The 25,013-nt window shown below is 38.2% G+C and overlaps 1 protein-coding gene across 1 annotated transcript in view; it reads right to left on the reverse strand.

Moving 5' to 3' along the window:
- Positions 1–25,013, reverse strand: part of CCDC148 (coiled-coil domain containing 148) — a 253,617-nt gene that overhangs the window by 41,371 nt on the left and 187,233 nt on the right. The window lies entirely within an intron of this gene.

Below are 25,013 nucleotides of genomic sequence, written 5' to 3' on the forward strand. Positions count from 1 at the left end.
TCTCTCAATAAATAAATAAATAAAAATATTTTTTATAAAAGTGAAGGAGAGTCTGACCATGATCCTCTCATAAACAATATTATGGCGTCTGAACTTTACCAGAAGTGTGAAGATAAACCACTGAAGTGTGAAGATTTGGTATCAGAATGACATGACTGGATATGTTTGCACTGTGGCAAGGCTGAAATAGTAAGAAGTTATAGCTTTAATTCTGGTGAGAGGTAATAGAAGGCTGATCAGGATAGCAACGGGGATCAATATTCAAAAAGTAAATTCATGGGATTTATAAACCTTTGGCTGTGGGAATGGGGAGTGAGGGAGAGGGGAGTTGTCTAGGCTTCTGATTGGGTGGTGAGGTGAGTGATGGTGTCATTTATCCAAAAGGCAACAGCGGAGGAAGAACAGATCAGAAGCAGTGATGAATAGCTCCATCTGGGGAATGAAGAATTTTGTTGAAGTGCCAGAGAGACATCCATGTGGCAAAGCCAGAAGACAGTTGGTTAAATATTATAGGTAAGGAGGAGAGTATGGAGAGGAACTAATATTACCAAATGTGTATTTTAACCCATGTAATTTATAGATATTATTTCTATAATTATAATTCTGATAACCATGTGGGAGTGTTCAGAGAGGTAAGTAACCTGCCTAAGATCAGAGAGACAGGCAGTGTAGGGTAGAAATTTCAATATAGATCTTACTCCAGTTCGAAGTGAAAGACACATGGTTCTATTTTCCATTAAAAAAAAAAATCAGTTTTTGAAAGCAGCAAAATCGGCATTTGGGAATGCCTCTCTAGTCAGTTTAGCGGGTGACCTAAAAAGCTACAGTTTTGAAAAGGGGCCAGAGAAAAAGAAAGCTGTCCAGCTGGTCTAAGCCACAGTGCAGACAGCAATGCCACTTGGCCCTGACACTGTGGATTCACTGGTGTATTCTGGATGATCAGAATGTTCTATAGATCTTGTCTAGTAGAAACCCTCAGGATTCAACAGCACACTCATGCCTTCTTTGCAAGTTGCTATTTTTCTTTTAAGAACTAGCTCTTGGTTTACTAATGGATCCTGGTAATCATTATGGTAACTATCACTTGTCAAGCAGGCACAACATAGTAGGCATTGTAGTAAGTGCTCCCATGTTTTAACTTTGTCATAACAACCCTATGAGATAAGTATTATTTTCTTATCTATCTTTTATAGATGAGGGTGGGTATCAACTGGACTTTTGACTTTAAGACACTTGGTGACAGTGAGACTCTAGCTACTAATGAGCTGAATGTTATCTGAACCACCTGGTCATAAACCTGGGCATGATTAGCAGCACAGACTAATGAAATGAAAGTACATTGGGCTTGAGCAGGATCAGAAGGCACAGGTAATTTGTATGAACCGGTAGCTTACTTTCCACATTAACATCCATCCCTCAACCCACACATATGGCCCAAGGGGAATTCTCAGTAACTAGCTTACTGGGAAAAAACGAGCCAAGAAAGAAAAAAAAAATGAGCCAGTTTTATAGCTATGTCTACACATCTACTGGCCTCAGACAGAAGTAGAATGCTATGGTGGATAGCCTTGCTGGGAAATCTTCCTGGAAGATGGTAAAGAAGGGAAATTTTCCATGTGGGTATAATGTCAAGAGGAATATCTTAACGTTCACTTTACCTGAGGTAAAGCGGTGACTGTCACATATTAGGTACTCAAATATTTTTAAAATAAATGAATAAATAATGGATTAATGACAATTTGTTGGCAGTAGTTAATGGTTTGGCCAGCTGATTAGGGATATTGAAGGAATGTGATTGGAGGATTTGTGACAGGAAGATTCAGAGAGATTATGTTGATGGACCTAAAGAAATGGGTTCAGAGTGTGGGAATAATTTAGGGGTGATTTTAAAGAATTAGGTGGGAGAGATGATCTGCTAGGTTTGTGTCAGTCTTCTCCAACAGACTGGTATCTGTTCAATGGGCTCATGATAAAATTCTCCCAGTGAAGAGAACAGAAGCTATACATTGCTCAGTTACATGAATTTACCTTTCTCAAGGCTAATCTGGCTACTGTCACTCTGAGCCCTTGACAGAGTAAAATACAACAGGAGAATTAGACAGTGTTACCTGGTTAAAACATTATATCACATTCATGCTATCATGGGAAAGGCAAAAGAGTTTGGATTTTCTTTCCCTACATACCATGTTTGCACTATTCGTGCACTCCTAGTATATCCCACAAGATATTGCTTCTTCCTAAGGAACTCCCTTAACTGTGCAAGAAGTAAGACAATGAGCTGAAGCCCACATGCTGCTGTCCTTATAAAACAAAGAAATGGCCTGTTGAAGACTCAGATACGTCATGAGCTGCAAGATAATATTTTGGAAGGTTGGGTGCTATTCTATAGGAGGTGGTTTTCCTCTGAAGTAATGGCCAATATATTGTGCTATTTCACAACCCAGCCAGATCATGTGCATAGGTGGACCAGTAAGTACAGGTGGGAAAGGTGTTTTTCACTATTAACCCTAAAGACACATTTGCAAAATCTCTTTTTCCCATCCCTGAGACTCTACTCTCTGCTGGTTTTAACTTCTAGTACTTCTATAAGGAGTAACAGTTACATTGAAAGGAACTGATGTAAATATTTGCCTTTTGGGGTTTATCATACCACTAAGTAAAGAAGTAGAAAAGGAAGTTACAGTGGTGGCTGGAACAATTGATATCAGAGGGAAATAGGACTGCTGTCATTTAACAGAGGCAGAAAGAAGTAGATGGAATCTAAGGAACTTCTAGGATACCTTGTGGTATTGCATGGCCAATGGTAAAATTCATCATATACAAGCCAGTGTAAGTCAACCCATTAGGTAAAGAACCTCACCCAGCCAAGATGCTGGCTGAAAGCAAACAGCAAATGTAATGCATAGTAGAAAAAGAGAATAATAAATTTGAATTGTGATCTTGACCATTTACTGAAAGAAGGTATTCATCATCTGCCATTTACATACACACACAGAGATACCTATATATAATATGTGCAAATACAGATCTTCCTCAACTTATGATGGGGTTACCTCTCAATAAACCCATCATAAGTTGAAAATATTGTCAGTCAAAAATATGTCTAATACACCTAACCTACCAAACATAGCTTAGCCTAGCCTACCTTAAATGTGCTCAAAACATTTGCATTAGCCTACAGTTGGGCAAAATTATCTAACACAGAGCCTACTTTAGGCTCTGGAATATTTTAGGCTGTGGAATATCTCATGTAATTTATTAAATACTGTACTAAAGGTGAAAAAAGGATGGTTGTATGAGTGTAAGCGTATCGGTTGTTCACCCTCGTGTGGCTGACAGGAGGCTGTCTCTGCCACTGCCCAGCATCAGGGGAGAGTATCGTCCTACACACCACTAGCCCAGGAAAAGATCCAAATCCAAAATTCTTTTTATATATATAATAATTTTCTGCCTGACTTCTTCACCCCTCTTTTCCTTACAATTTTACTTAAGGCATGTTTATTGGTAGTAGAGTAAAATTTAGTCCATAGATCATGGAATATTGAAATGGATCATAACAGAACCAGAAGACAGTAAGACAAAAAGATCTCACTTAGAGACCTTGAATTTAGAGCTAGACAAAATGTGATAAATAAGACTTCGAGTTGATTCCCTTTAGGAATGGGGTAAGCATGTTTGGGGTTGTACAAGGTAAAATTACAGTGTTGGGTAGAAGGACATTTCTTGGCAGAGTAGTATAAAAATAAGGGTATGGTGATTTTGCCAACTACAGTTGTGGACTATAAAAGACATTCGTTTATATTTTTCTTTCCTTTTCTTTTCTCAGCATCTGGGCCCACTTCTTCTTTCTAATAAATCCCTCCTGTAAAGTGATGTCAGATACTTGCTTTCCCACGTTTGCAACTAGCTCATGAGCACTTGATCTGAGTTCAGCCCTTTAGGTGCTGCACTTGGAAGCCAGTGATGCAAAGAAGCAGGGCCTGTGGAGACACTGTCAAGGATACTGGCAGTAGAAGCATGGCAGGGGTGTGGATAAAAGCAGCATTGCCAAGGGGGATGTCCAGAGTCCAGAGACGGCAGAGGAGAAAACCCAAGTTATGGCATCTAATTTTCAGTGTTTGGACTTGCAGGGATGATTCTGTGCAGGGAATTGGGGTACAGTCTTGACTCTTTTTATTTATTTTTATTTTGAGAGAGAGACCGAGAGAGAGAGAGCTGGGGAGGGGCAGAAAGAGGGAGATACATAATCCCAGCAGGCTCTGAACTTTCAGCGTTGAGCCCAATGTGGGGCTTGAACTCACAAACTGTGAGATAGTGACCTGAGCCAAGATCAGGAGTCCAACACTTAGCCAACTGAGCCACCCAGGCGCTCCCAGTCTTGACTCTTCTTATCTTCCCAGCCTCTGTCACTCTCAAACATTTTCTATGCTCAGTTCTGAAAATGATTCTGTAATCTACCCTAATATAAAATATTTTTATTGCAAAATTCAAGTAGAAATACTTTCTGTTGTTTGCAAACTAGAACCCTAGTTAATCAAGGGGGCTGGGCTAGATGCTTTCCAAGATTCCTCCGAGCTCTAAAATAACATGACTTTATAAATCTCATACTGAAATACATAAAGTAAGAAAATAACCTAGATTGTAAGCATGTTTCTTTCACTAAGTATTATTTAATATCATCTGATAGCCGTGTGTGTGTGTGTGTGTGTGTGTGTGTGTGTGTGTGTGTGTATTTTTCTTATAGGAGTGGTTCCAAGCAAAGAAAGGAAGGATGAACTAGTGCTTGAAGCTATACTCTACCCACCACAGTAGAGGTATCTTGTGAAAGTTACCTTTACATGTCTCCCAATCCATGACTTGATACTTTTTTCATGTAACCATGGTTGTTAAGTTTCTGCCTACCTAGCCCTGCATCTTTAGAAGATCTTCCTAAAGTTTATGCCTAAAAGGTGAGTATTTCATTACCTGAAAGTGCTTAGTAAAACTCCCTAGCTACGGAGTTCGTTATAAAAACCTCAGTAAACCTAAAGAATGCTTGCCTCCACTTCACTCACAAATACTGTGTGGAGCCTTGGAGGACACAGCGTCCCTTTGCTGCAGAAAAGACACAGAAAATAATTTACCTCTACAGATGTAAGTGGTAAATGGGAGAAAGGCAATGCAGTATCAAAACAAATTGATGCCCAATGAGGAACTTTCAAATGTCTGTAGCATTAATTATGGACCAAGATAAAAGTCTGTGCTCCTGGGGAGGAGAATATGAGATAACAGATTCTTGAGAAGACCATAGCATCTGGCCATTCTATTTGAAATCATAGCATCTGTGGTCACTTCACTGACATGTTTGTATGGAGGACAAATAATGGTGCTCACTACAGGGAAGTAATAATGCACATTTTGTATAAAAAATGTATTATAAGGGTTTCTGAATATTGCCCGCCCTCTACCAAACACACACCTGCTAACATTCCATTTTGTGTCCTAACTGCACCAGACAGCTCAGTGTGGCATACAGTAGAAATCCAGGAGCTTTTTTAATGAGCAAAGATTTCTAAAATCAAAAATCAAAGTTGTAAACAATAAAGTAAAAGCAACCCAAACTACTAAACAAAAGACATTATCTGATTGCTGTGGTTTAAAAAGGATCACAGATCTGAAGCTGGACTTGCATACCTGGGGAGATAAATCATCATCCAAGACCTCTACAATGACCCTCAGCTGAGCCATCTTTGCCCAGCTGGTGCTCCGTCTGCCCACTGGCACAAGCTTGCTTGTTTATTTTCACATTAAAATTACTGTACATTGCTTTGTTCATAAACTTCTTAGCCTCCCTCTGTCAACTATGCTTGGTCAGCTAAGATTCATTCACAGACTACTACAATTATGTCCAAATAATCTATATATTCATGCCCCAATATATGAAAACACACACACACACACACACACACACACACACACACACACACACACATAGTTATGTTATACTGATGAGCAGGTTCTAAGTATTATTATTATTTTTAGACAAAATTACCTCTATGGATTGGAAGATAGCATGTTGGCTAACAGTAGGATCTATTTCAGTCTTTTAAATTAATGCTAATTTGTGAAACATTTCTGATATCACTTAAAAAACAAAACAGACAGTCTTACTAAGAACTGTATTTGTTTAATGCCTCACAGTGATCTTTGGTTGACATCATTTGGCACATCCACTTGGAAAGGGGATTTGGTTGACAGAGATTTAATGAACGAGAGTATTCTACTAATTTTGGGAAATCTCTTGCTGAGAAGCAAAAACATAACAAATGTTTGTAAAGTTTCTGTTGAAGTCACTCTAATAAACGTACTCTTTAAAATCTCACAGATTAGACTATGAACCCACTTTAAATGCCCATAATGTCTTCCAATACAACATACTGAATATTGCATATTGTTAAGAAAAGACATGGAAAATAGAAACATCTGGTTTTACTACTTAGAAAATGCAATAATTGTCAATTGCCTGCTGTTGGCAAGCACCCCAAAAACACACACTAGATTAACAAAGCCAATTTAGTGTTAGGAAGGCAGCTGGCTCTAGTTTCTTCCTTCCCACATGGTCATCACCATCTTAAACTTCAAATATGTACTGTTTTGCAACATAGAAAAACTCCATTCCTTTGGAAACAATAACTGAAATCTAATGTTTGTTACTACAGAAAGCAATGCTTCCTCCATTACACACACATCCGTGCACATGTATGCACACACACACACACACACACACACACACACACACAGCTGCTTAGACAGAAACATGCAAGATTTTTGCTTTAGAGGATTCTTGAATTGCTAACCTCCTCCGTGAATATGAAGTTTTACCTCCATGACTTCCCTGGACTACTTCAATGAGGGAATCGCATTGGAAAAAAGAATTCAGGGGCACTTCTACAAAAAGTAGGATCTTCTCAAGAACCCAATAGATGATTTGGGGCCCATACTCCAGAAAGTATAAAAAGAACTCTGGTACATTAATCTTCAAACTTCACTGCACTTCAGAATCCCCTGAAGATTTTCAAAAACTGTTGGGACCAAAATCCTAATGCCACAGATTTTGATTTAATTGATCTGGAGCTTTGTCTAGGCATCAGGACTTTTCAATATTTCCCAGGGGATTCTGTTGTAGCAAAGAATGCAACCAGGGCTCTTCTATTACATTAACATTGACTAATGAATTTCTTTTTTTATTATTTATTTATATTTAGTTGTTATCTAAGTTCCAGTTAGTCAACAATCAGTATAATATTAATTTTTCAAGTGTGCAGTTTTGTGATTCAACACTTATGTACAAAGCCCTATGCTCATCACAACAAGTGCATTCCTCAATTTCCCTTTGCGCAACTCTATAGACAACTCCCCTAACCATGACTCTTTGCTACCATTTTGCTTCTTCTGTAATGTCATATACATTTGATCACAGAGTGTATGGTATTGGGTGACCGATGAATTTCTTACATCTTTCCCTTCCATTTGTTGGTCATGCCAGCTCCATTCAGTCTTCTCTTATGAAATGTTATCCAGAGGAGCTGCTTAGCCAACAAAGGTTCCTAAAATGCTTTAGGAATCTTTAAATTACCTTCCAGGGCATATAGCTAAAAATTTAAAACTGTTAAAGTTATTACAAAGGAGGTAAGTGGGAAAAGTGGGGTTTTTATTAAATGACAAGGAACAACAATGGATATAAATAAGTGAAATGTCACAATTACAACCATCCTTGTAAAGATAAGAACTGGCAAATACAGAGAGAGGACAGAGCTGAAAAGTTAGAGATTGAACATTTTAACAAGCCTTTACAAAATGTCATAATGACAAGAGGAGAGAGGGCCCTGTGCATGGAAGGATGATCTAATTTCTTATTTACTCTGCAACTTTCAGTGGTAATGGGAAGCAATGAATCTAAAGACAAAAAAAAAAAAAAAATGAGACATGGCCATTACAAGTCCTTGCATCCTACTCTTCCCTGTGCATATCTAACATAAAGAATGCTCAGGAAAAAAAAAGTGTTTGTAGACAATATAAATATGCCTCACAGAACCATTGTGGCTTACAGAGCCACACACTGCAATGGCTCGTGCTGCAGCATTGGCCCCAATAGGCTGAGTAGGAAGGCTGAGGGGAAGGAGAGTATTCAGAGCCCTGCTAGAGAGAAAGAACCACTGTATGCAAGAGAAGAGAGTTTAACTTCCAGCAAGTGGGTGGGAAAAGAAGGCCATTAGGAGGTCACATGACAACGTGGGAGGGCTAGCAAAGGACCTGGAGTGTAGAATTAGGGAAATTAGATAATACGAGGTATAAACACTGTGGCAAATAATAAAAGAGACATGTATGTTCTTATGTTTATTTTAAAGTCTGATACTTCTGTTATGTGGAAAGGGTATCTTCTATTTAATACTTTTATATTTGATTCAGTATATTCCCTTCTATGTGACTTACCACTTTGCACATCAGTTTGAAGCCCACAGCCAATCAATGAACATGGAAAAGTATGGATTTTTTAAAAAGTTTCTTAATGTTTATTTTGAGAAACAGAGAGACAGAGCATGAGCAGGGGAGGGGCAGAGAGAGAGGGAGTCACAGAATCTGACACAGGCTCCAGGCTCTGAGCTGTCAGCACAAAGCTTGACATGACTTGGGGCTTAAACTCACAAACCATGAGATCATGACCTGAGCCGAAGTCAGACGCTTAACCAGCTGAGCCACCCACGTGCCCCAGAAAAGTATGTTTTATTTATTGTTTTCAAAACCACTATTGTTTCTTCTTACTATCAGAAATGTATGCTCATTGTGGAAATTTTGGAAAATACAGGTGAAAATCAAAACCATCTTTCATTTTATTTCCTGGAGGAAAAAAAACCTGTTATCATAGGGTTATGTTTCTTTCAAGATTTTTTTATTTATGTAAATATTACAGAAACAACATTTTTAAAATATTAACTTCATCTATTTTATTTCTCCTAGAAATCATGTTTCCCTTTGGCCATTCCACTGGTATGAAAAGGAGAAGTAGGTAGGTTCTGAGAAACCAGCTTCATCACTTTCTACCCCTTAGTGGATCAACTGTGAGGGTTGAGGCTTAGAAGAAATACTGAGGTAGCACTGGGAAAATCCAAGAACATGGGGCTAAGTCTCCACTTTCCTGATATAAAATGTCTCCCAGAGAAGCCTTGCATTTAGCATGGCATCCTGTCAACCATAACATGGGAACAGAGGGAGATATTTAGGGATTGCATGAGAAAATATTTGTTTCTCATGGCTTGCCCAAAGTCTTATTGGAAGTATAAGTCGTGTGCTGGGAAAACCAGGTCTGGCAAGACTTGGAGGAGAGCTGAGGACCAAAAGCAATGGCAGGGTATGTGGTCGGCAGCAGCATATGTTGGCCCACATCCTAAGGCTGAGTCCAGTATGTTTTCAGTGGATCGTATAAGAAATGAGGCAAGAGATATCAGGGACATCCTGACAAGGGTAGTGAAGACCCTGAATTATTCAAGATGATGAAAAAAGCAGGGTTCAACATTTGTATAAAGTATACCATTAACCCTGTAAGAAAGTCAGAATCTGCCAGTAGACCAGCCACTCAACCATCCATGGCCAAGAAGGCCGTTCAGCTTTACTGTAAACCTCCAATGGCCCACACAGTATCTATTCATCACATTGAGGGTATTCTGCCCTTGAAATGTGACTAGTCCAAATCAAAATGTGCTGAAAGTATAAAATGTACAGGTTTCAGAGACTTCATATGAAAAAAAAAAAGAATGTAAAATATCTTGTTAAGGGGCACTTAGGTGGCTCAGTCAGTTGAGCATCCAACTCTTGGTTTAGGCTCAGGTTGTGATCCCAGGGTCATGGGATGGAGCCCCACATCAGGCTTGACACCGAGCATGGAGCCTGCTTAAGATTCTCGCTCTCTCTCTCTCTCACTCTCTTCCTCTACCCTACTTCCCCACTTATGTTCTTCCTCTCTTTAAAAAAAATAAAAAATTAAATTTTATATTGATAGCATGTTGAAATGACAATGTTTCTGGATATATTGAGTTAAATAAAATTTATTATTAAAGTCAATTCCACCTGTCACTTTTTATATCTTTAAGTGTGGCTACTAGAAAATTTAAAATTACATGTGTGATTTGCATAATATTTCTATTGGGTAGCTCTGGTTTGTACCCTGGGGAGGTAGAGGGATGAGATGAAATTGTGCAGGGTAATGAGGACCCTGCAGGGTGTCAGAACCCACAGGCTGACCAGCTATGCCATCCTTCCATTGAAGGAGGTTGCCTGACCTCCAGCAGAGACTGCAGTTTGTACTTTGTCCACCTAAACAGACGGAATCCAAAATCAGATCACTTTGAAATGAAAGAGCTTGAGATAACTTTAATTGAAAAGTTTCCATCTTTCTTCACTACCCTGCAGGAAGGGGTCTCAAAGAGATTGAGATCAGTTACTATTCTTCACACATTTGGGAGTGGTGTGAGTAAATATTTGACCTAAGTACAAAGTAAAGTCTTTTATAGAATTGATATCATACTTTATATAAATTTTGAACCCTACTTTTTTTTTTTTTAAATTTTTTTTTTCAACGTTTTTTTATTTATTTTTGGGACAGAGAGAGACAGAGCATGAACGGGGGAGGGGCAGAGAGAGAGGGAGACACAGAATCGGAAAGAGGCTCCAGGCTCCAAGCTGTCAGCCCAAAGCCTGACGCGGGGCTCGAACTCACGGACCGCGAGATCATGACCTGGCTGAAGTCGGGCGCTTAACCGACTGCGCCACCCAGGCGCCCCGAACCCTACTTTTTAAAAAAAGTTTATTTTTTTTTTGATAGAGAGATGGGGGAGAGCGCATGCCTGCTCACAAGCAGGGGAGGGGCAGAGAGGGGGGAGGGAGAGAATCCCAAGTAGGCTCTGCACTGACAGCGCAGGGCCCCAGTGCAGGGCTCAGTCTCAACCATGAGCTCATGACCTGAGCTGAAATCAAGAGTCTGACACTTAACTTAGCCACCCAGGCACCCCTTGAGCCCTATTTGTTTAATCAACCTGCATATGTTAATCTCTCACCAACAGGAAAACATATATACATTGTCCTGTAAAAATAGATATATAAAGTAATGCTGAAATGGAATGATATTCAGTAATAAAAAGGAAAAAAAAATACATGCTACAACATGGATGAGCCTCAAAAATATTATGCTAAGAGAAAGAACCCAGATAGATTACATTTATATAAAATGTTATAGGGGCCCCTGGGTGGCTCAGTCAGATGAGCATTTGACTTCAGCTCAGGTCATGATCTTGCAGTTTGTGAGTTCAAGCCAGGCATCGGCTCTGTGCTGACAGCTTGGAGCCTGTTTCGGATTCTTTCTCCCTCTCTCTATGTCCCTCCACTGCTCATGCTCTGTCTCTCTCTCTCAAAAATAAATAAACACTAAAATTTTTTAAATAAATAAAATGTTATATAAATGTATACAAAATGTATATAAAATTTATATTTATATATAATTTATATAAAAAGGCAAATCTATTGAGACAGAAATAGACTAGTGGTGGTGCAGGAGCCAAGATGGCAGAACAGCATAGAAGTTTTTTTTGTGTCTCACATCCATGAAATACAGTCAGACCAACACTAAACCATTCTACACACCTAGAAAACTGATTGGAGGATTAACACAACAATCTGCACAACCTGAACCACAGAATTCAGCAGGTATGTGGTGTGCAGAGGTGAATTTGGGAAGTGAGAAGCCATGGAGGGTAGGGAACCACTTTTGTGGGCAGAGAGGACGGAGACTGGGGAGGGAGAGAGAACATGGGAAAAGCACCCCTCACCAAAAGCAGCTGGAGAGAAAGTGGAAAATTGGAAACAGCCACAGGGACTAAACTAAAAAGGGAGAAAGAAGAAAGGAGAGGGTTTAAATTCCATTAAGACTGTAAACAAGGGGAGCGCAAAGGCTGCAACTCTGCAGTTCGATATCTTGTGGTGCTCTGGTGGGAAGGGCAAATCCCCAGGAACAGAGTAGGGTCCAGGAGGTTCTCAGGCCACACAGAAAAAAGCGGTTCCACTGCTGGAAGGACATTTGGTAGAGACTGTTGAAGCCACCTGGTCCCAGCAGACTCCAGAAGGCCACCACATTCGCTGGTGCTGGGGCAAGGTTATTAAGGGTAAAGCCTGGTGCCAGATGTGTGTTGTGATTTTCCATAATCCCTGAAACACTGCTGCTACACTGTCTCGTGAACTTTTTCTGGGGCGGGCTGGCATCTGGCTGCAGTATTGGGGCACCAGCAGCAGCAGGGTCCAGTGGGCGTTCCTGGGCGCAGCCGATATTCAGCCATTGCTCATTCGGCCATTGTTCGGTGAGACCCTCCCGCAGAGGGGCAGAACGGGTCAAAGCCTCAGTCCTTCGGAAGTAAGGGGCCGGGGAAAACAGCCGCATCTGAGACAAAAGTCGGGAGAGAGGTACTGCCTGAAGCCTAGTCACAAACAGTGAAAAAGCGGGGAGTGGACAAGAGCTGAAGACAGAGGACGGGTGCGCGATTGCGGTTCCAGGAGAACAGACTGGGTGGCTGGATGGTGCCATTTTCACCTCTCCCACATAAGCGCATACGCACCTACGAGCACCGCAACAATCCACCCCAGTAAGCTAGCAGTGCCATCTATTGGAGAGCGGAGCTGTTACGCTGAGCCCTGCCCATCTGGGGCAACTTCACTCTTCAAGAACACAAGTCTCACTGCCGGCTTAATATATGGACTATAAGGAGCTACACAGACTGACTTCTAGGGGAAAACGAAGAAATTTCAGTCCTACTTCAATCTGTTAGCAGGTTCACGTATTCAATTTTCTTTCTTTTTTTTCTTTTTTTCTCTTTTACAATTCTTTTCTTTTTCTTGAATACAGAAAGAGAAAAAGTTCATTTTTATTTTCAATTTTTATTAAAAATATTTTTCTTTAATTTTTATTACTATATTTTTTACTTTGGTGTAAATTTTTTCAAATTCTACTTTACTTCCATCATTTTATTTTAGTCTACTTCAGTGTATCCACCTTTTCAAATTTTCAAACAATTTCCTTTTTTTCTTTTTTTTCTCTTTTTCATTTCTTTTCTTTTTCTTGAATGCAGAAAGAGAAAAACTTCATTTTTACTTTCAATTTCTATTAAAAATATTTCTACTTAATTTATATTACTATATTTTTTGCTTCTATGTAAATTTTTTCAAATTCTATTTTACTTCCATCATTTTATTTTAGTCTACTACAGTGTATTCACTTTTTCAAACTTTCAACCGATTTCTTTTTTTTAATCTTGTTTCTCTTTTTCGTTTCTTTTCTTTTTTCTTAAATACAGGAAAAGAAAAAAATCATATTTATTTTTAATTTTTATTAAAAACTATTTTTCTTTAATTGTTTTGTACTATATTCTTTACTTTTGTATATAATTTTTCAAATTCTATTTTACCCCCATCATCTCATTTTAGTCTACTTCAATGTATTCATTTTTTCAAATTCTCAAACAATTTCTTTTTTTTTCTTCCCCCCCCCTTTTTTTCTCTAATCTATCAAACCACTTTCAACACCCAGACCAAAACACACCTAGTATCTAGCATCATCTATTCACTTTTTGTGTGTGTGTGTTTTTAATTTTTAATTTTAATATTTTTTTAATTTTAATTTCTTTAATTTCAATTTTTCTACCTCATTAATTCCTTTTCTCCCTTCAAAATGACAAAACGAAGGAATTCACCCCAAAAGAAAGAGCAGGAAGAAACGACAGCCAGGGATTTAACCAACACAGATACAAGCAAGATGTCTGAACCAGAATTTAGAATCATGATAATAAGAATACTAGCTGGAGTTGAAAATAGAAGAATCCCTTTCTGCAGAGATAAAAGAAGTAAAAAATAGCCAGAATGAAATTAAAAATGCTATAACTGAGCTGCAATCACGGGTGGATGCAGCAGCGGCAAGGATGGACAAGGCAGAACAGAGAATCAGCGATATAGAGGACAAACTTAGGGAGAATAATGAAGCAGAAAAAAAGAGGGAGATTAAGGCAAAAGAGCACGATTTAAGAATTAGAGAAACCAGTGACTCATTAAACAGGAAAAACATTAGAATCATAGGGGTCCCAGAAGAGGAAGAGAGAAAATTGGGGGAGAAGGGTTATGTGAGCAAATCATAGCAGAAAACTTTCCTAACCTGGGGAAAGACACAGACATCAAAATCCAGGAAGCACAGAGGACCCCCATTAGATTCAACAAAAACAAACGATCAACAAGGCATATCATAGTCAAATGCACAAAATAGGCAAGGAGAGAATCATGAAAGCAGCAAGGGAAAAAAAGTCCCTGACATACAAGGGAAGACAGAGCAGGTTTGCAGGAGACCTATCCACAGAAACTCGGCAGACCAGAAAGGAGTGGTGGGATATATTCAGTGTGCTGAATCAGAAAAATATTCAGCCAATAATTCTTTATCCAGCAAGGCTGTCATTCAAAATAGAAGGAGAGATAAAAAGTTTCCCAGGCAAACAGAAATTAAAGGAGTTAGTGGCCACTAAACCAGCCCTGCGAGAAATTTTAAGGGGGAGTTTCTGAGGGGAGAAAAGATGAAAATTTATATATATATACCAAAAGCAACAAAGATTAGAAAGGACCAGAGAACACCACCAGAAACTCCAACTCTACAAGCATCATAATGGCAATAAATTCATATCTTTCAGTACTCACTCTAAATGTCAGTGGACTCAATGCTCCAATCTAAAGACATAGGGTAACAGAATGGATAAGAAAACAAGATCCATCTATATGCTGTTTACAAGAGACCTACTTTAGACCTAAAGACACCTTCAGATTGAAAACAAGGGGATGGAGAACCATCTATCATGCTAATGGTCAACAAAAGAAAGCTGGAGTAGCCATACTTATATCAGACAATCTAGACTTTAAAATAAAGACTGTATCGAGAGATGCAGAAGGGCATTATATCATAATCAAGGGGTCTATAGACCAAGAAGACCCAACAATTGTAAACATTTATGCTCCAAATGTGAGAGAACCCAAATATATAAATCAATTAATCACAAACATAAAGAAACTCATCAATAGTAATACCATAATAGTAGGAGACTTCAACACCCCACTCACAGCAATGGACAGATCATCTAATCAAAAAATCAACAAGGAAACAATGGCTTTAAATGACACACTGGACCAGATGGACTTAACAGATATATTCAGAACATTTCATCCTAAAGCAGCAGAATATACATTCTTCTCCAGTGCACATGGAACATTCTCCAGAATAGACCATATACTGGGACACAAATCAGCCCTAAGTAAGTACAAAAAGATCAAGATCATACTGTGCATATTTTCAGACCACAACGTTATGAAACTTGTAATCAACCACAAGAAAAAAATTGGAAAAGTAACAAATACTTGGAGACTGAAGAACATCCTACTAAAGAATGAATGGGCTAACCAAGCAGTAAAAGAGGAAATTAAAAAGTATATGGAAGTCAATGAAAATGATAACACCACAATCCAAAACCTCTGGGACACAGCAAAGGCAGTTATAAGAAAGTATATAGCAATCCAGGCCTTCCTAAAGAAGGAAGAAAGATCTCAGATACACAACCTAAGCTTACACCTTAAGGAGCTGGAAAAAGAACAGCAAATAAAACCCCAAACCAGCAGAAGACAGGAAATAATAAAGATTAGAGCAGAAATTAATGTTACCGATACCAAAAGAACAGTAGAACAGATCAATAAAATCAAAAGCTGGTTCTTTGAAAGAATTAACTAAATTGATACACCACTAGCCAGTTTGATCAAGAAGAAAAAGGAAAGGACCCTAATAAATAAAATCACGAATGAAAGAGGAGAGATCACAACCAACACAACAGAAATAAAAACAATAATAAGAGAATATTATGAGCAATTATATGCCAATAAAATGGGCAATCTGGAAGAAATGGACAAATTCCTAGAAACATATACACTACCAAAACTGAAACAGGAAGAAATAGAAAATTTGAACAGACCCATAACCAGTAAGGAAATCGAACTATTAATCAAAAATCTGCCAAAAAACAAGAGTCCAGGGCCAGATGGCTTTCCAGGGGAATTCTACCAAACATTTAAGGAAGAGTTAACACCTATTCTCATGAAACTGTTCCAAAAAAATAGAAATGGAAAGAAAACTTCCAAACTCTTTCTATGAAGCCAGCATTACCTTGATTCCAAAACCAGACAGGGACCCCACTAAAAATGAGAACTATAGACCAATTTCCCTGATGAACATGGGTGCAAAAATCCTCAACAAGATATTAGCCAACCAGATCCAACAATACATTAAAAAAATTATTCACCACAACCAAGTGGGATTTATACCTGGGATGCAGGGCTGGTTCAATATCTGCAAAACAAGTAACATGATTCATCACATCAATAAAAGAAAGGACAAGAACCATATGATCCTCTCAACAGATGCAGAGAAAGCATTTGACAAAATACAGCATCCTTTCTTGATAAAAATCTTCAAGAAAGTAGGGAGAGAAGGAGCATATCTCAAGATCATAAAAGCCATATATGAAAGACCCAACGCTAATATCATCTTCAATGAGGAAAAACTGAGAGCTTTCCCCCTAAGGTCAGGAACAAGACAGGGATGTCCACTCTCGCCACTGTTATTCAACATAGTATTGGAAGTCTTAGCCTCTGCAATCAGAAAACACAAAGAAATAAAAGGCATCCAAATCGGCCAGGAGGAGATCAAACTTTCACTCTTTGCAGATGACATGATACTCTATATGGAAAACCCTAAAGGTTCCATCAAAAAACTGCTAGAATTGATTCATGAATTCAGCAAAGTGGCAGGATATAAAATCAATGCACAGAAATTGGTTGCATTCCTATACACCAACAATGAAGCGACAGAAAGAGAAATCAAGGAATCGATCCCATTTACAGTTGCACAAAAAACCATAAAATACCTAGGAATAAATCTACCCAAAGAGGTGAAAAATCTATACACTGAAAACTATAGAAAGCTTATGAAAGAAATTGAAGAAAACACAAAAAATGGGAAAAGATTCCATGCTCCTGGATAGGAAGAACAAATATTGTTAAAATGTTGATACTACCCAAAGCAATCTAAATATTCAAGCAATCCCTATGAAAGTAACACCAGCATTCTTCACAGAACTAGAACAAAAAATCCTAAAATTTGTATGGAACCAGAAAAGATCCCGAATACCCAAAGCAATCTTGAAAAAGAAAACCAAAGCAGGAGGCATCACAATCCCAGACTTGAAGCCATACTACAAAGCTGTAATCATCAAGACAGTATGGTACTGGCACAAGAACAGACACTCAGATCAATACAACAGAATAGAGAACCCAGAAATGGACCCACAAACGTATGGCCAACTAATCTTTGACAAAGCAAGAAAGAATATCCAATGGAATAAAGACAGTCTCTTCAGCAAGTGGTGTTGGGAAAACTGGACAGCGACATGCAGAAGAATGAACCTGGACCACTTTCTTACACCATACACAAAAATAAACTCAAAATGATGAAAGACCTAAACGTAAGACAGGAAGCCATCAAAATTCTCGAAGAGAAAGCAGGCAAAAACCTCTTTGATCTTGGCCGCAGTAAATTCTTACTCAACACGTCTCCGGAGGCAAGGGAAACAAAAGCAAAAATGAATGACTGGTACCTCATCAAAATAAAAAGCTTCTGTACAGCAAAGGAAACAATCAGCAAAACTAAAAGGCAACTGACAGAATGGGAGAAGATATTTGCAAATGACATATCAGATAAAGGGTTAGTATCCAAAATCTATAAAGAACTTCTCAAACTCAACACCCAAAAAACAAATAATCCAGTGAAGAAATGGGCAAAAGACATGAATAGACACTTCTCCAAGGAAGACATCCAGATTGCCAACTGACACATGAAAAAATGCTCAACATCACTCATCATCAGGGAAATACAAATCAAAACCACAATGAGATACCACCTTACACCTGTCAGAATGGCTAACATTAACAACTCAGGCAACAACAGATGTTGGTGAGGATGCGGAGAAAGAGGATCTGTTTTGCATTGTTGGTGGGAATGCAAGCTGGTGCAGACACTCTGGAAAACAGTATGGAGGTTCCTCAAAAAACTAAAAATGGAACTACCCTACGACCCAGCAATTGCACTACTAGGCATTTATCCACAGGATACAGGTGTGCTGTTTCGAAGGGACACACGCACCCCCATGTTTATAGCAGCACTATCAGCAATAGCCAAAGTATGGAAGGAGCCCAAATGTCCATTGATGGATGAATGGATAAAGAAGTTGTGGTATATATATATACATGGAGTATTACTCAGCAATCAAAAAGAATGAAATCTTGCCATTTGCAACTATGTGGATGGAACTGGAGGGGATTATGCTAAGCGAAATTAGTCAGAGAAAGACAAAAATCATATGACTTCACTCATATGAGGACTTTAAGAAACAAAACAGATGAACATAAGGGAAGGGAAACAAAAATAATATAAAAACAGTGAGGCGGACAAAACAGAAGAGACTCATAAATATGGAGAACAAACTGAGGGTTACGGGAGGGGTTGTGGGAGGGGGGATGGGCTAAGTGGGTAAGGGGCATTAAGGAATATACTCTTGAAATCATTGTTTCACTATATGCTAACTAATTTGGATATAAATTTAAAAAAGAAAAAAGAAAATTTAAAAAAAAGAAAGAAATAGACTAGTGGTCATTTGGGGCTGTGTAGGAATAGGAATTAATGGAAATGGGCATGAGAGATCTTTCTGGGTTAATGTAAATGATATAAAACTGGACCATAGCCATGGTTGTACATGTATATAAATTTACTAAAAATCATTTCATTGTACACTGAAAACAAGAGAATTCATATATAAATTGTTATTCAGTAGAAGGGTTTTTTTAATGTTAAAAGTAGCAGGGTTGGTAGCTTTCCATAAAGCATTTTAAATGTTTGCACATTGTTATGAAAAGACATGGAAAATGAGGCTCCTGAGTGGCTCTGTTGGTTGAGCATCCAACTTAGGCTCAGGTCATGATCTCATGGTTTGTGGGTTCAAGCCCCGCATCAGGCTCTGTGCTGACAGCTCAGAGCCTGGAGCCTGCTTCGGATTCTGTGTCTCCCTCTCTCTCTGCCCCTCCCCGACTTGTGCTGTGTTTCTCTCTGTCTTTCAAAAATAAATAAATAAATAAATAAATAAATAAATGTAAAAATAATTTTAAAAAGAAAAAAAGACATGGAAAGTAGACAAGTAGAAAAAAATTGAAAACTATCAGTAACCTTGCCTTTGGAAAACACTCCAATATCTACCAATTTATTGTTAAGACATCAAAAATGCAATGTAAATTATTTAGAAATTAGATAATGAAACCTTATTTGAAAACTTATAGAATGCAGGCCAAGAGACACAGGTTAAAAAAGGAACCTATAGCCAAATAAATTTATTAGAAAATAAAAGAGACTGAAAACAAATTAAAATTTTCAACCTAAGAGGATAGATATAGCTCAGTAATATTCAGGATCATGCTTCTTCCTCTGTCTTACCTCAAACTCCATTCCCAATGAAACAAGTCATCATATTTTACCTAAATACTTGATGAACATTTGTCATTTCTGCATCCCCACTGCTACTTCCTAGTTCATACACTTTTCCTCACACTGCTACTAAAGAAAATTTAGAATCAGCTTCTTGGTCATCAATTTCTACTTATTCCAAGCCTTCACCAGAAAAAACAAAACAAAACAAAACAAAAAACCAACAAACTATGAAATCTTTGGAAGAAATTGAGAGAAGACTTGAACTGGAGAGCTATTCTGGAAGGATGATCCTAGGTTGGAAATTTAATTTGGTATATATGGCAGCATTCTTTAACAAAATATCAATGCAAACAATTGACAAGATTTTTAAAAATGAAACCTGACATAAGAATAACTAAGATATGGGGCACCTGGGTGGCTCAGTTGGTTAAGCGTCCAACTTCAGCTCAGGTCATGATCTTGTGGTTCGTGAGTTTGAGCCCTGCGTCAAGCCCTGTGCTGACAGCTCAGAGCCTGGAGCCTGCTTCAGATTCTGTGTTCCCCTCTCTCTTTGTCCCTCCCCAGCTCTCACTCTGTCTCTGTCTCTCTCTCAAAAATAAATAAATATTAAAAAATTAAAAAAAAAGAATAAGATATTTTGAAAAGAATGAGTGAACACTTGCTCTAACAGATAGCAAAAGAGATTAATTAAAATAGCATGGTATTGATGTAGAAATATAAATATAGATCAGTTTTTATTTAATCTAATAAGAGTCCATATGGAAAAGAAACTATAATTAGAAGTATAATATATAATAAAGGTGGCATTTCAACTCAGTGGGTTAGGATGAATCATTAAATAATTGGTGTTGAGAGAGCTATCAATTTAGACCAAAAAATGAAAGTCAAACACTTAGCTCATATCATTCTTGGAAATAAATTCCAGATGGCTAAACTTTAGAAGAAATGTGGATGATATATACTATTTTAAAAGAATTAGGTAGGTCTATTTGCAGGAATGCCGTGTGTCGTTTTGAAGTCTGCGCTTTGCAAAAGCATTGCCAGACCAGGAGTATAAATAGGGAATGACATCCAGCTTTGCTGCTGCTTGTCAAGCTGAGTGCCATGGTTCAGGAAGGGTTTTTTTTCCTAATTTGTCTACTTCTGGATAGGGGATCTACGTACTTTGCCACCAGAAGGGAGAACCTCTTCTAATTGGAACAAAAACCTTATATACTAGCAGCAACAGTAAATAGTACTTAATAGTAAATAAGTAATTTGTGGATACATAAATGCTTTTGTTTGTTTTTTAAAAACACAAATGGCTGCTATAAACTGAACTTGTCTCTCTAAAATTCATATGTTGAAGTCCCACCCTCCTATGTGATAGTATTTGGAGAAGAGGCCTTTGGGAAATCATTTGGTTTAGATGAGGTCATGAGGGTGGGCCCTCACGATGGGGTTAGTGACCTTATAAGAAGAGACAGAGAGATACTGTCTCTCTCCCCAGCTATGGGCACAAAGTCTAAAATCAGTTGTCTATAAGCCACAAAGAAAGTTCTCCCAGAAACTCACCATGCTGGCACCTTGATCTTAGACTTATAGTTTCCAAAACTATGGAGAAAATAAATTTCTGTTGTTTAAGCCACCAGTCTGGTATTTTATTATGGAAGTCTGAGCTAATACAACAGTATTATATCATAAAATGTATTGGATTTCTGTTGTTGTTCTTCAACTTATTTTTTATGTAGGTACATAGTATGTATGCATAAGTATTAAACAATGGAAAACAGAAAGGGCTTCTAGAGAAGACACTGTATGAGGGTAGTGATCAAGGGGCACTTTTGCTTTAACCTTGTTTTATTTTTAATAAAAATGTCCTCATTATTACATGTTTTATCTAAAATATTTAAAATGCTTAAACACTTTGAGAAAAAAATTGTTAGAAGGTGTCTTGTGTTTTAAAAATTCAATTGGTTGGGGTGCCCTGGTGGCTCAGTTAGTTAAGCACCCGACTCTTGATTTAGTCTCAGGTCACGATCTCACGGGTTCATGAGACCAAGCCCCATGTCAGGTTCTGTGCTGACAGTGTGCTGGTACATCCATACACACTCTCTCCCTCAAAACAAATAAATAAACTTAAAAAATTCAATTTATAGTAATCGCTTATATTTGATGAGTGTTGCATTCAATACTTCATTTAATCCTTACAACAATCCTATGAAGTAGACATTATATATGTCTTTATTTTACAGATGAAGAAATTTAAGCATAGGCAACTTAAATAATTTACCCCAAAGTCACATAGCTATAAAGGATAGAGCCAGGATTCCAATGTCAACGACTTAATTAAAGAACCTTCCTTCTTAACCTCTCTGGCATGTTCAGAAAGAAAATAGGCCTTAGGGTTAGTGGAAACTTTGTCAAAAACAAAAACAATAAAATAATAAGGGCAAAATGCAGAGTATAACTGAGAAGGAAAACATAGTTAATAAGTAAAATGAATTACTTTATCTTTTTATGTTGAGCCACATGAAACTGCCAATACTTAACCATTTCTGACCTGCAAAAATGGAATTTTCTTATGGTTCAACATAATATATCTGCTAATTTATGAATATTGTTTTCAAGAAACTTAACCTTAGAATTAAAAACTAGACAAAGAAAATAAACAATGGACATTTTTAAACCCTCAAGGCCATGTGTGCATGTTTTTAACAGATCTGGAAACAGTTTTAAGCTCTTATTCTGATATGAAAAAAACGAGCCTCCAGTTAAAATATTAAACATGAGGTTTGTGAATTGTATTTCAGTAGCAGAGAAAAACAAACTAACCAAATTTCTTAGTGTCAGGATGGTTATAAAAGAACACAACTTCTGGTTCTTGCCAGGAGCAAAAGCTACCAGCAGTTTTTACACGTTGAGTTCCATCTCCCTACATCACAGAATGAGGACTATGCTTTAATCTACAACATCATCCAAAATTTTCTGGGAACTATTTCTTGATATATGATCCTGATATTTTAATGGCCTTCCTCACTGATTTCCCAATGGCATGAAAGAACTAGATTCATAACTTTCTGAATCTTACATTTCGCGTGAGTAGAACACACAGATCATAGGCGCTTAAACGTTGATAGCTTACTTAGCCCTCAGAGGTTATACAGTTCAATTTTACAAAGTACAAAGCAGAGCCCTATAGAGGCTGAATGGCTTTGGCCAGATCAGACACTATTCCAAGAAGATTGAAGACTAAAAACCTGGTCCCCTGGTTCCTAGTCCTTAGTACTCTTTTCGTTATGTTGTAATATGCCTATTTTTTCCTGTTATGTAATGCAGATTAATCTGATTTTCCTTTTCTTCTTTTCAACTGGATTTCTGAGTCAGCTAATCTTGATAATTATTGGAACAGGAAGGAAAAGACCGAAATGGCTCTGTAATCAAAGAAACTCCCTGGCTGCGAGGGGAGATTCTATTAGAAGCCTGTCTGCTAGATGCTGGGACCTCACATCTGTTCTGTTCTTCCCACCCCCTTTAGTTCCTGTGGCTCTCTTGTTTCCCCAGCATAGCTTCAGACTATCCACCCAGACTTTGACCTCCACTATTGCCTTGCTCTTTAGTATTTAGCTGTTGGTGGGATTTTTGTCTCTGACCCATGGCATGGCCTATCTGCTGGTAAGCACTTTGTGTTTGTTTGGCTGTTTTCTCACTGACTGTTTCACCTCTTAGCCTTGAACTCTAAAATTCTGAGACACCTAGAAAATGATGTGAATTTCATCCAGAAAATCTTTAGGAATAGCCTGGCATCTATGTGAAACTCCACATTTAGTCTGCAAGCTTGGTGACTCGAGTTTAAGATAACTGTCCCATGGGTCACAGGGAAGCTTCCTAGATACAAGTGAACCTAGCTGTATAAAATGGCTAAGTCCAGGGCACCTGAGTGGCTCAGTCGGTTAAGCATACAACTCGTGGTTTCAGCTCAGGTCAGCTCAAACCACAAAACTCATGGTTTGTGAGTTCGTACCCTGCATTGGTCTCTGTGCTGGCAGTGCGGAGCCTGCTTGGGATTTTCTGTCTCCCTCTCTGTCTGTCCCTCCCCTCACGCTGTCTCTGTCTCTCTAAAAATAAATAAATAAATAAAATGGCTATGTCCCCCAAGATTATGTATAAATCTAAGGAATAATTTTTTAATAGATTTTATTTTTAGAGCAATTTTAGAGTCACAGCAAAACTGAGCAGAAAGTACAGAGTTCCAGGCAAGTTTTTTACATTGACTAACAGTAAAGAAAAAACTATTGTGACTTCCATTATGAAATAAAAGAGCTATTCTTAATTTGTCTCCTGTGAAAATCTACTCAGAAGCTAGGTAAACTAGATAACTATGTGGGCTACCAATTTATTGTCTCTTAACTCCAAATTCACCCTTCATTGCCTACTCTATGAAAATAAGATAGACCCTGCAACTATTTCTCCCTTGCAGCTGGCACAATGTTAAGCTATGTCAGAAAGGGGTTCTGGAAAGATACTGAAGGAGGAAGGGGCTTTCTTTCCTGATTTCAGTGTTTACCCCTTCTTGCTCCTACCACATGGCTGCCGGCTGCGTGTGTGGGGAACACACAGTGGCACCTGTGCCCAAGGAGTTCCACTGGTGCCCAATGGTCAGTTTCCCAACAAACTTAAGAGGCACTCCCATGGTCAGATCCCCACTGAGTTTTGCAAGCATCCCAATGGTTGACTTCCAGCTTTGGCTTCCTACATCCAGGCAGGGTGTTTCTTGCTTTCCCAGTGACTCTGAACAAGACCTGGTTGAGCCCATATAATAACTTCTCCACCATTCAGTGGGCCACAACCATGCCTTCTACAATGAGATCTGAATCTCAACCATGGAGGTCGGGAGGGGGGGTGGTTGGTGAGGCACTTCCATATTTGTTTCTTCTATGGGAACCTTCCTTCAGCCCTGGAGTTGTCTTCAAAGCTCTCTTTATCTCTTTACATAACAGAGGTTTTCTGTTAGAATTAATAATTCTTTATCTTAAACTTTCCCTATTCAAATTATTATGTTATCTTTGTCTCTTCACTGACCCTGATTGATACAGTAAACTTGGAAAAATAATTTTAATTTCTCAGTTAATTTCTCAGTTTAATTTCTCATTCATAAAATGAGGACACTGGGTTAGTTGGTCTCAAATGCCCTTTTCAGCTCTAAAAATAAACCATTCCAAGAAACCCTCCATGTTTTCCTACATAGAGTGCATTCTAAGTATACTAGAATGAATCACATATACAGTATAATTGTGTATTGTCCTCCTCAGCCTCGATTATATTAAATGGGTCTCCCTTCTTACCTGAATAATGGTTTCCTCCTTCTAGGTCAACATATTAAGTCATAGTAGCACCCAGTTTT

Source organism: Panthera tigris, chromosome C1 (genome assembly GCF_018350195.1).
Source record: "Panthera tigris isolate Pti1 chromosome C1, P.tigris_Pti1_mat1.1, whole genome shotgun sequence".
Lineage (NCBI taxonomy): Eukaryota > Metazoa > Chordata > Mammalia > Carnivora > Felidae > Panthera > Panthera tigris.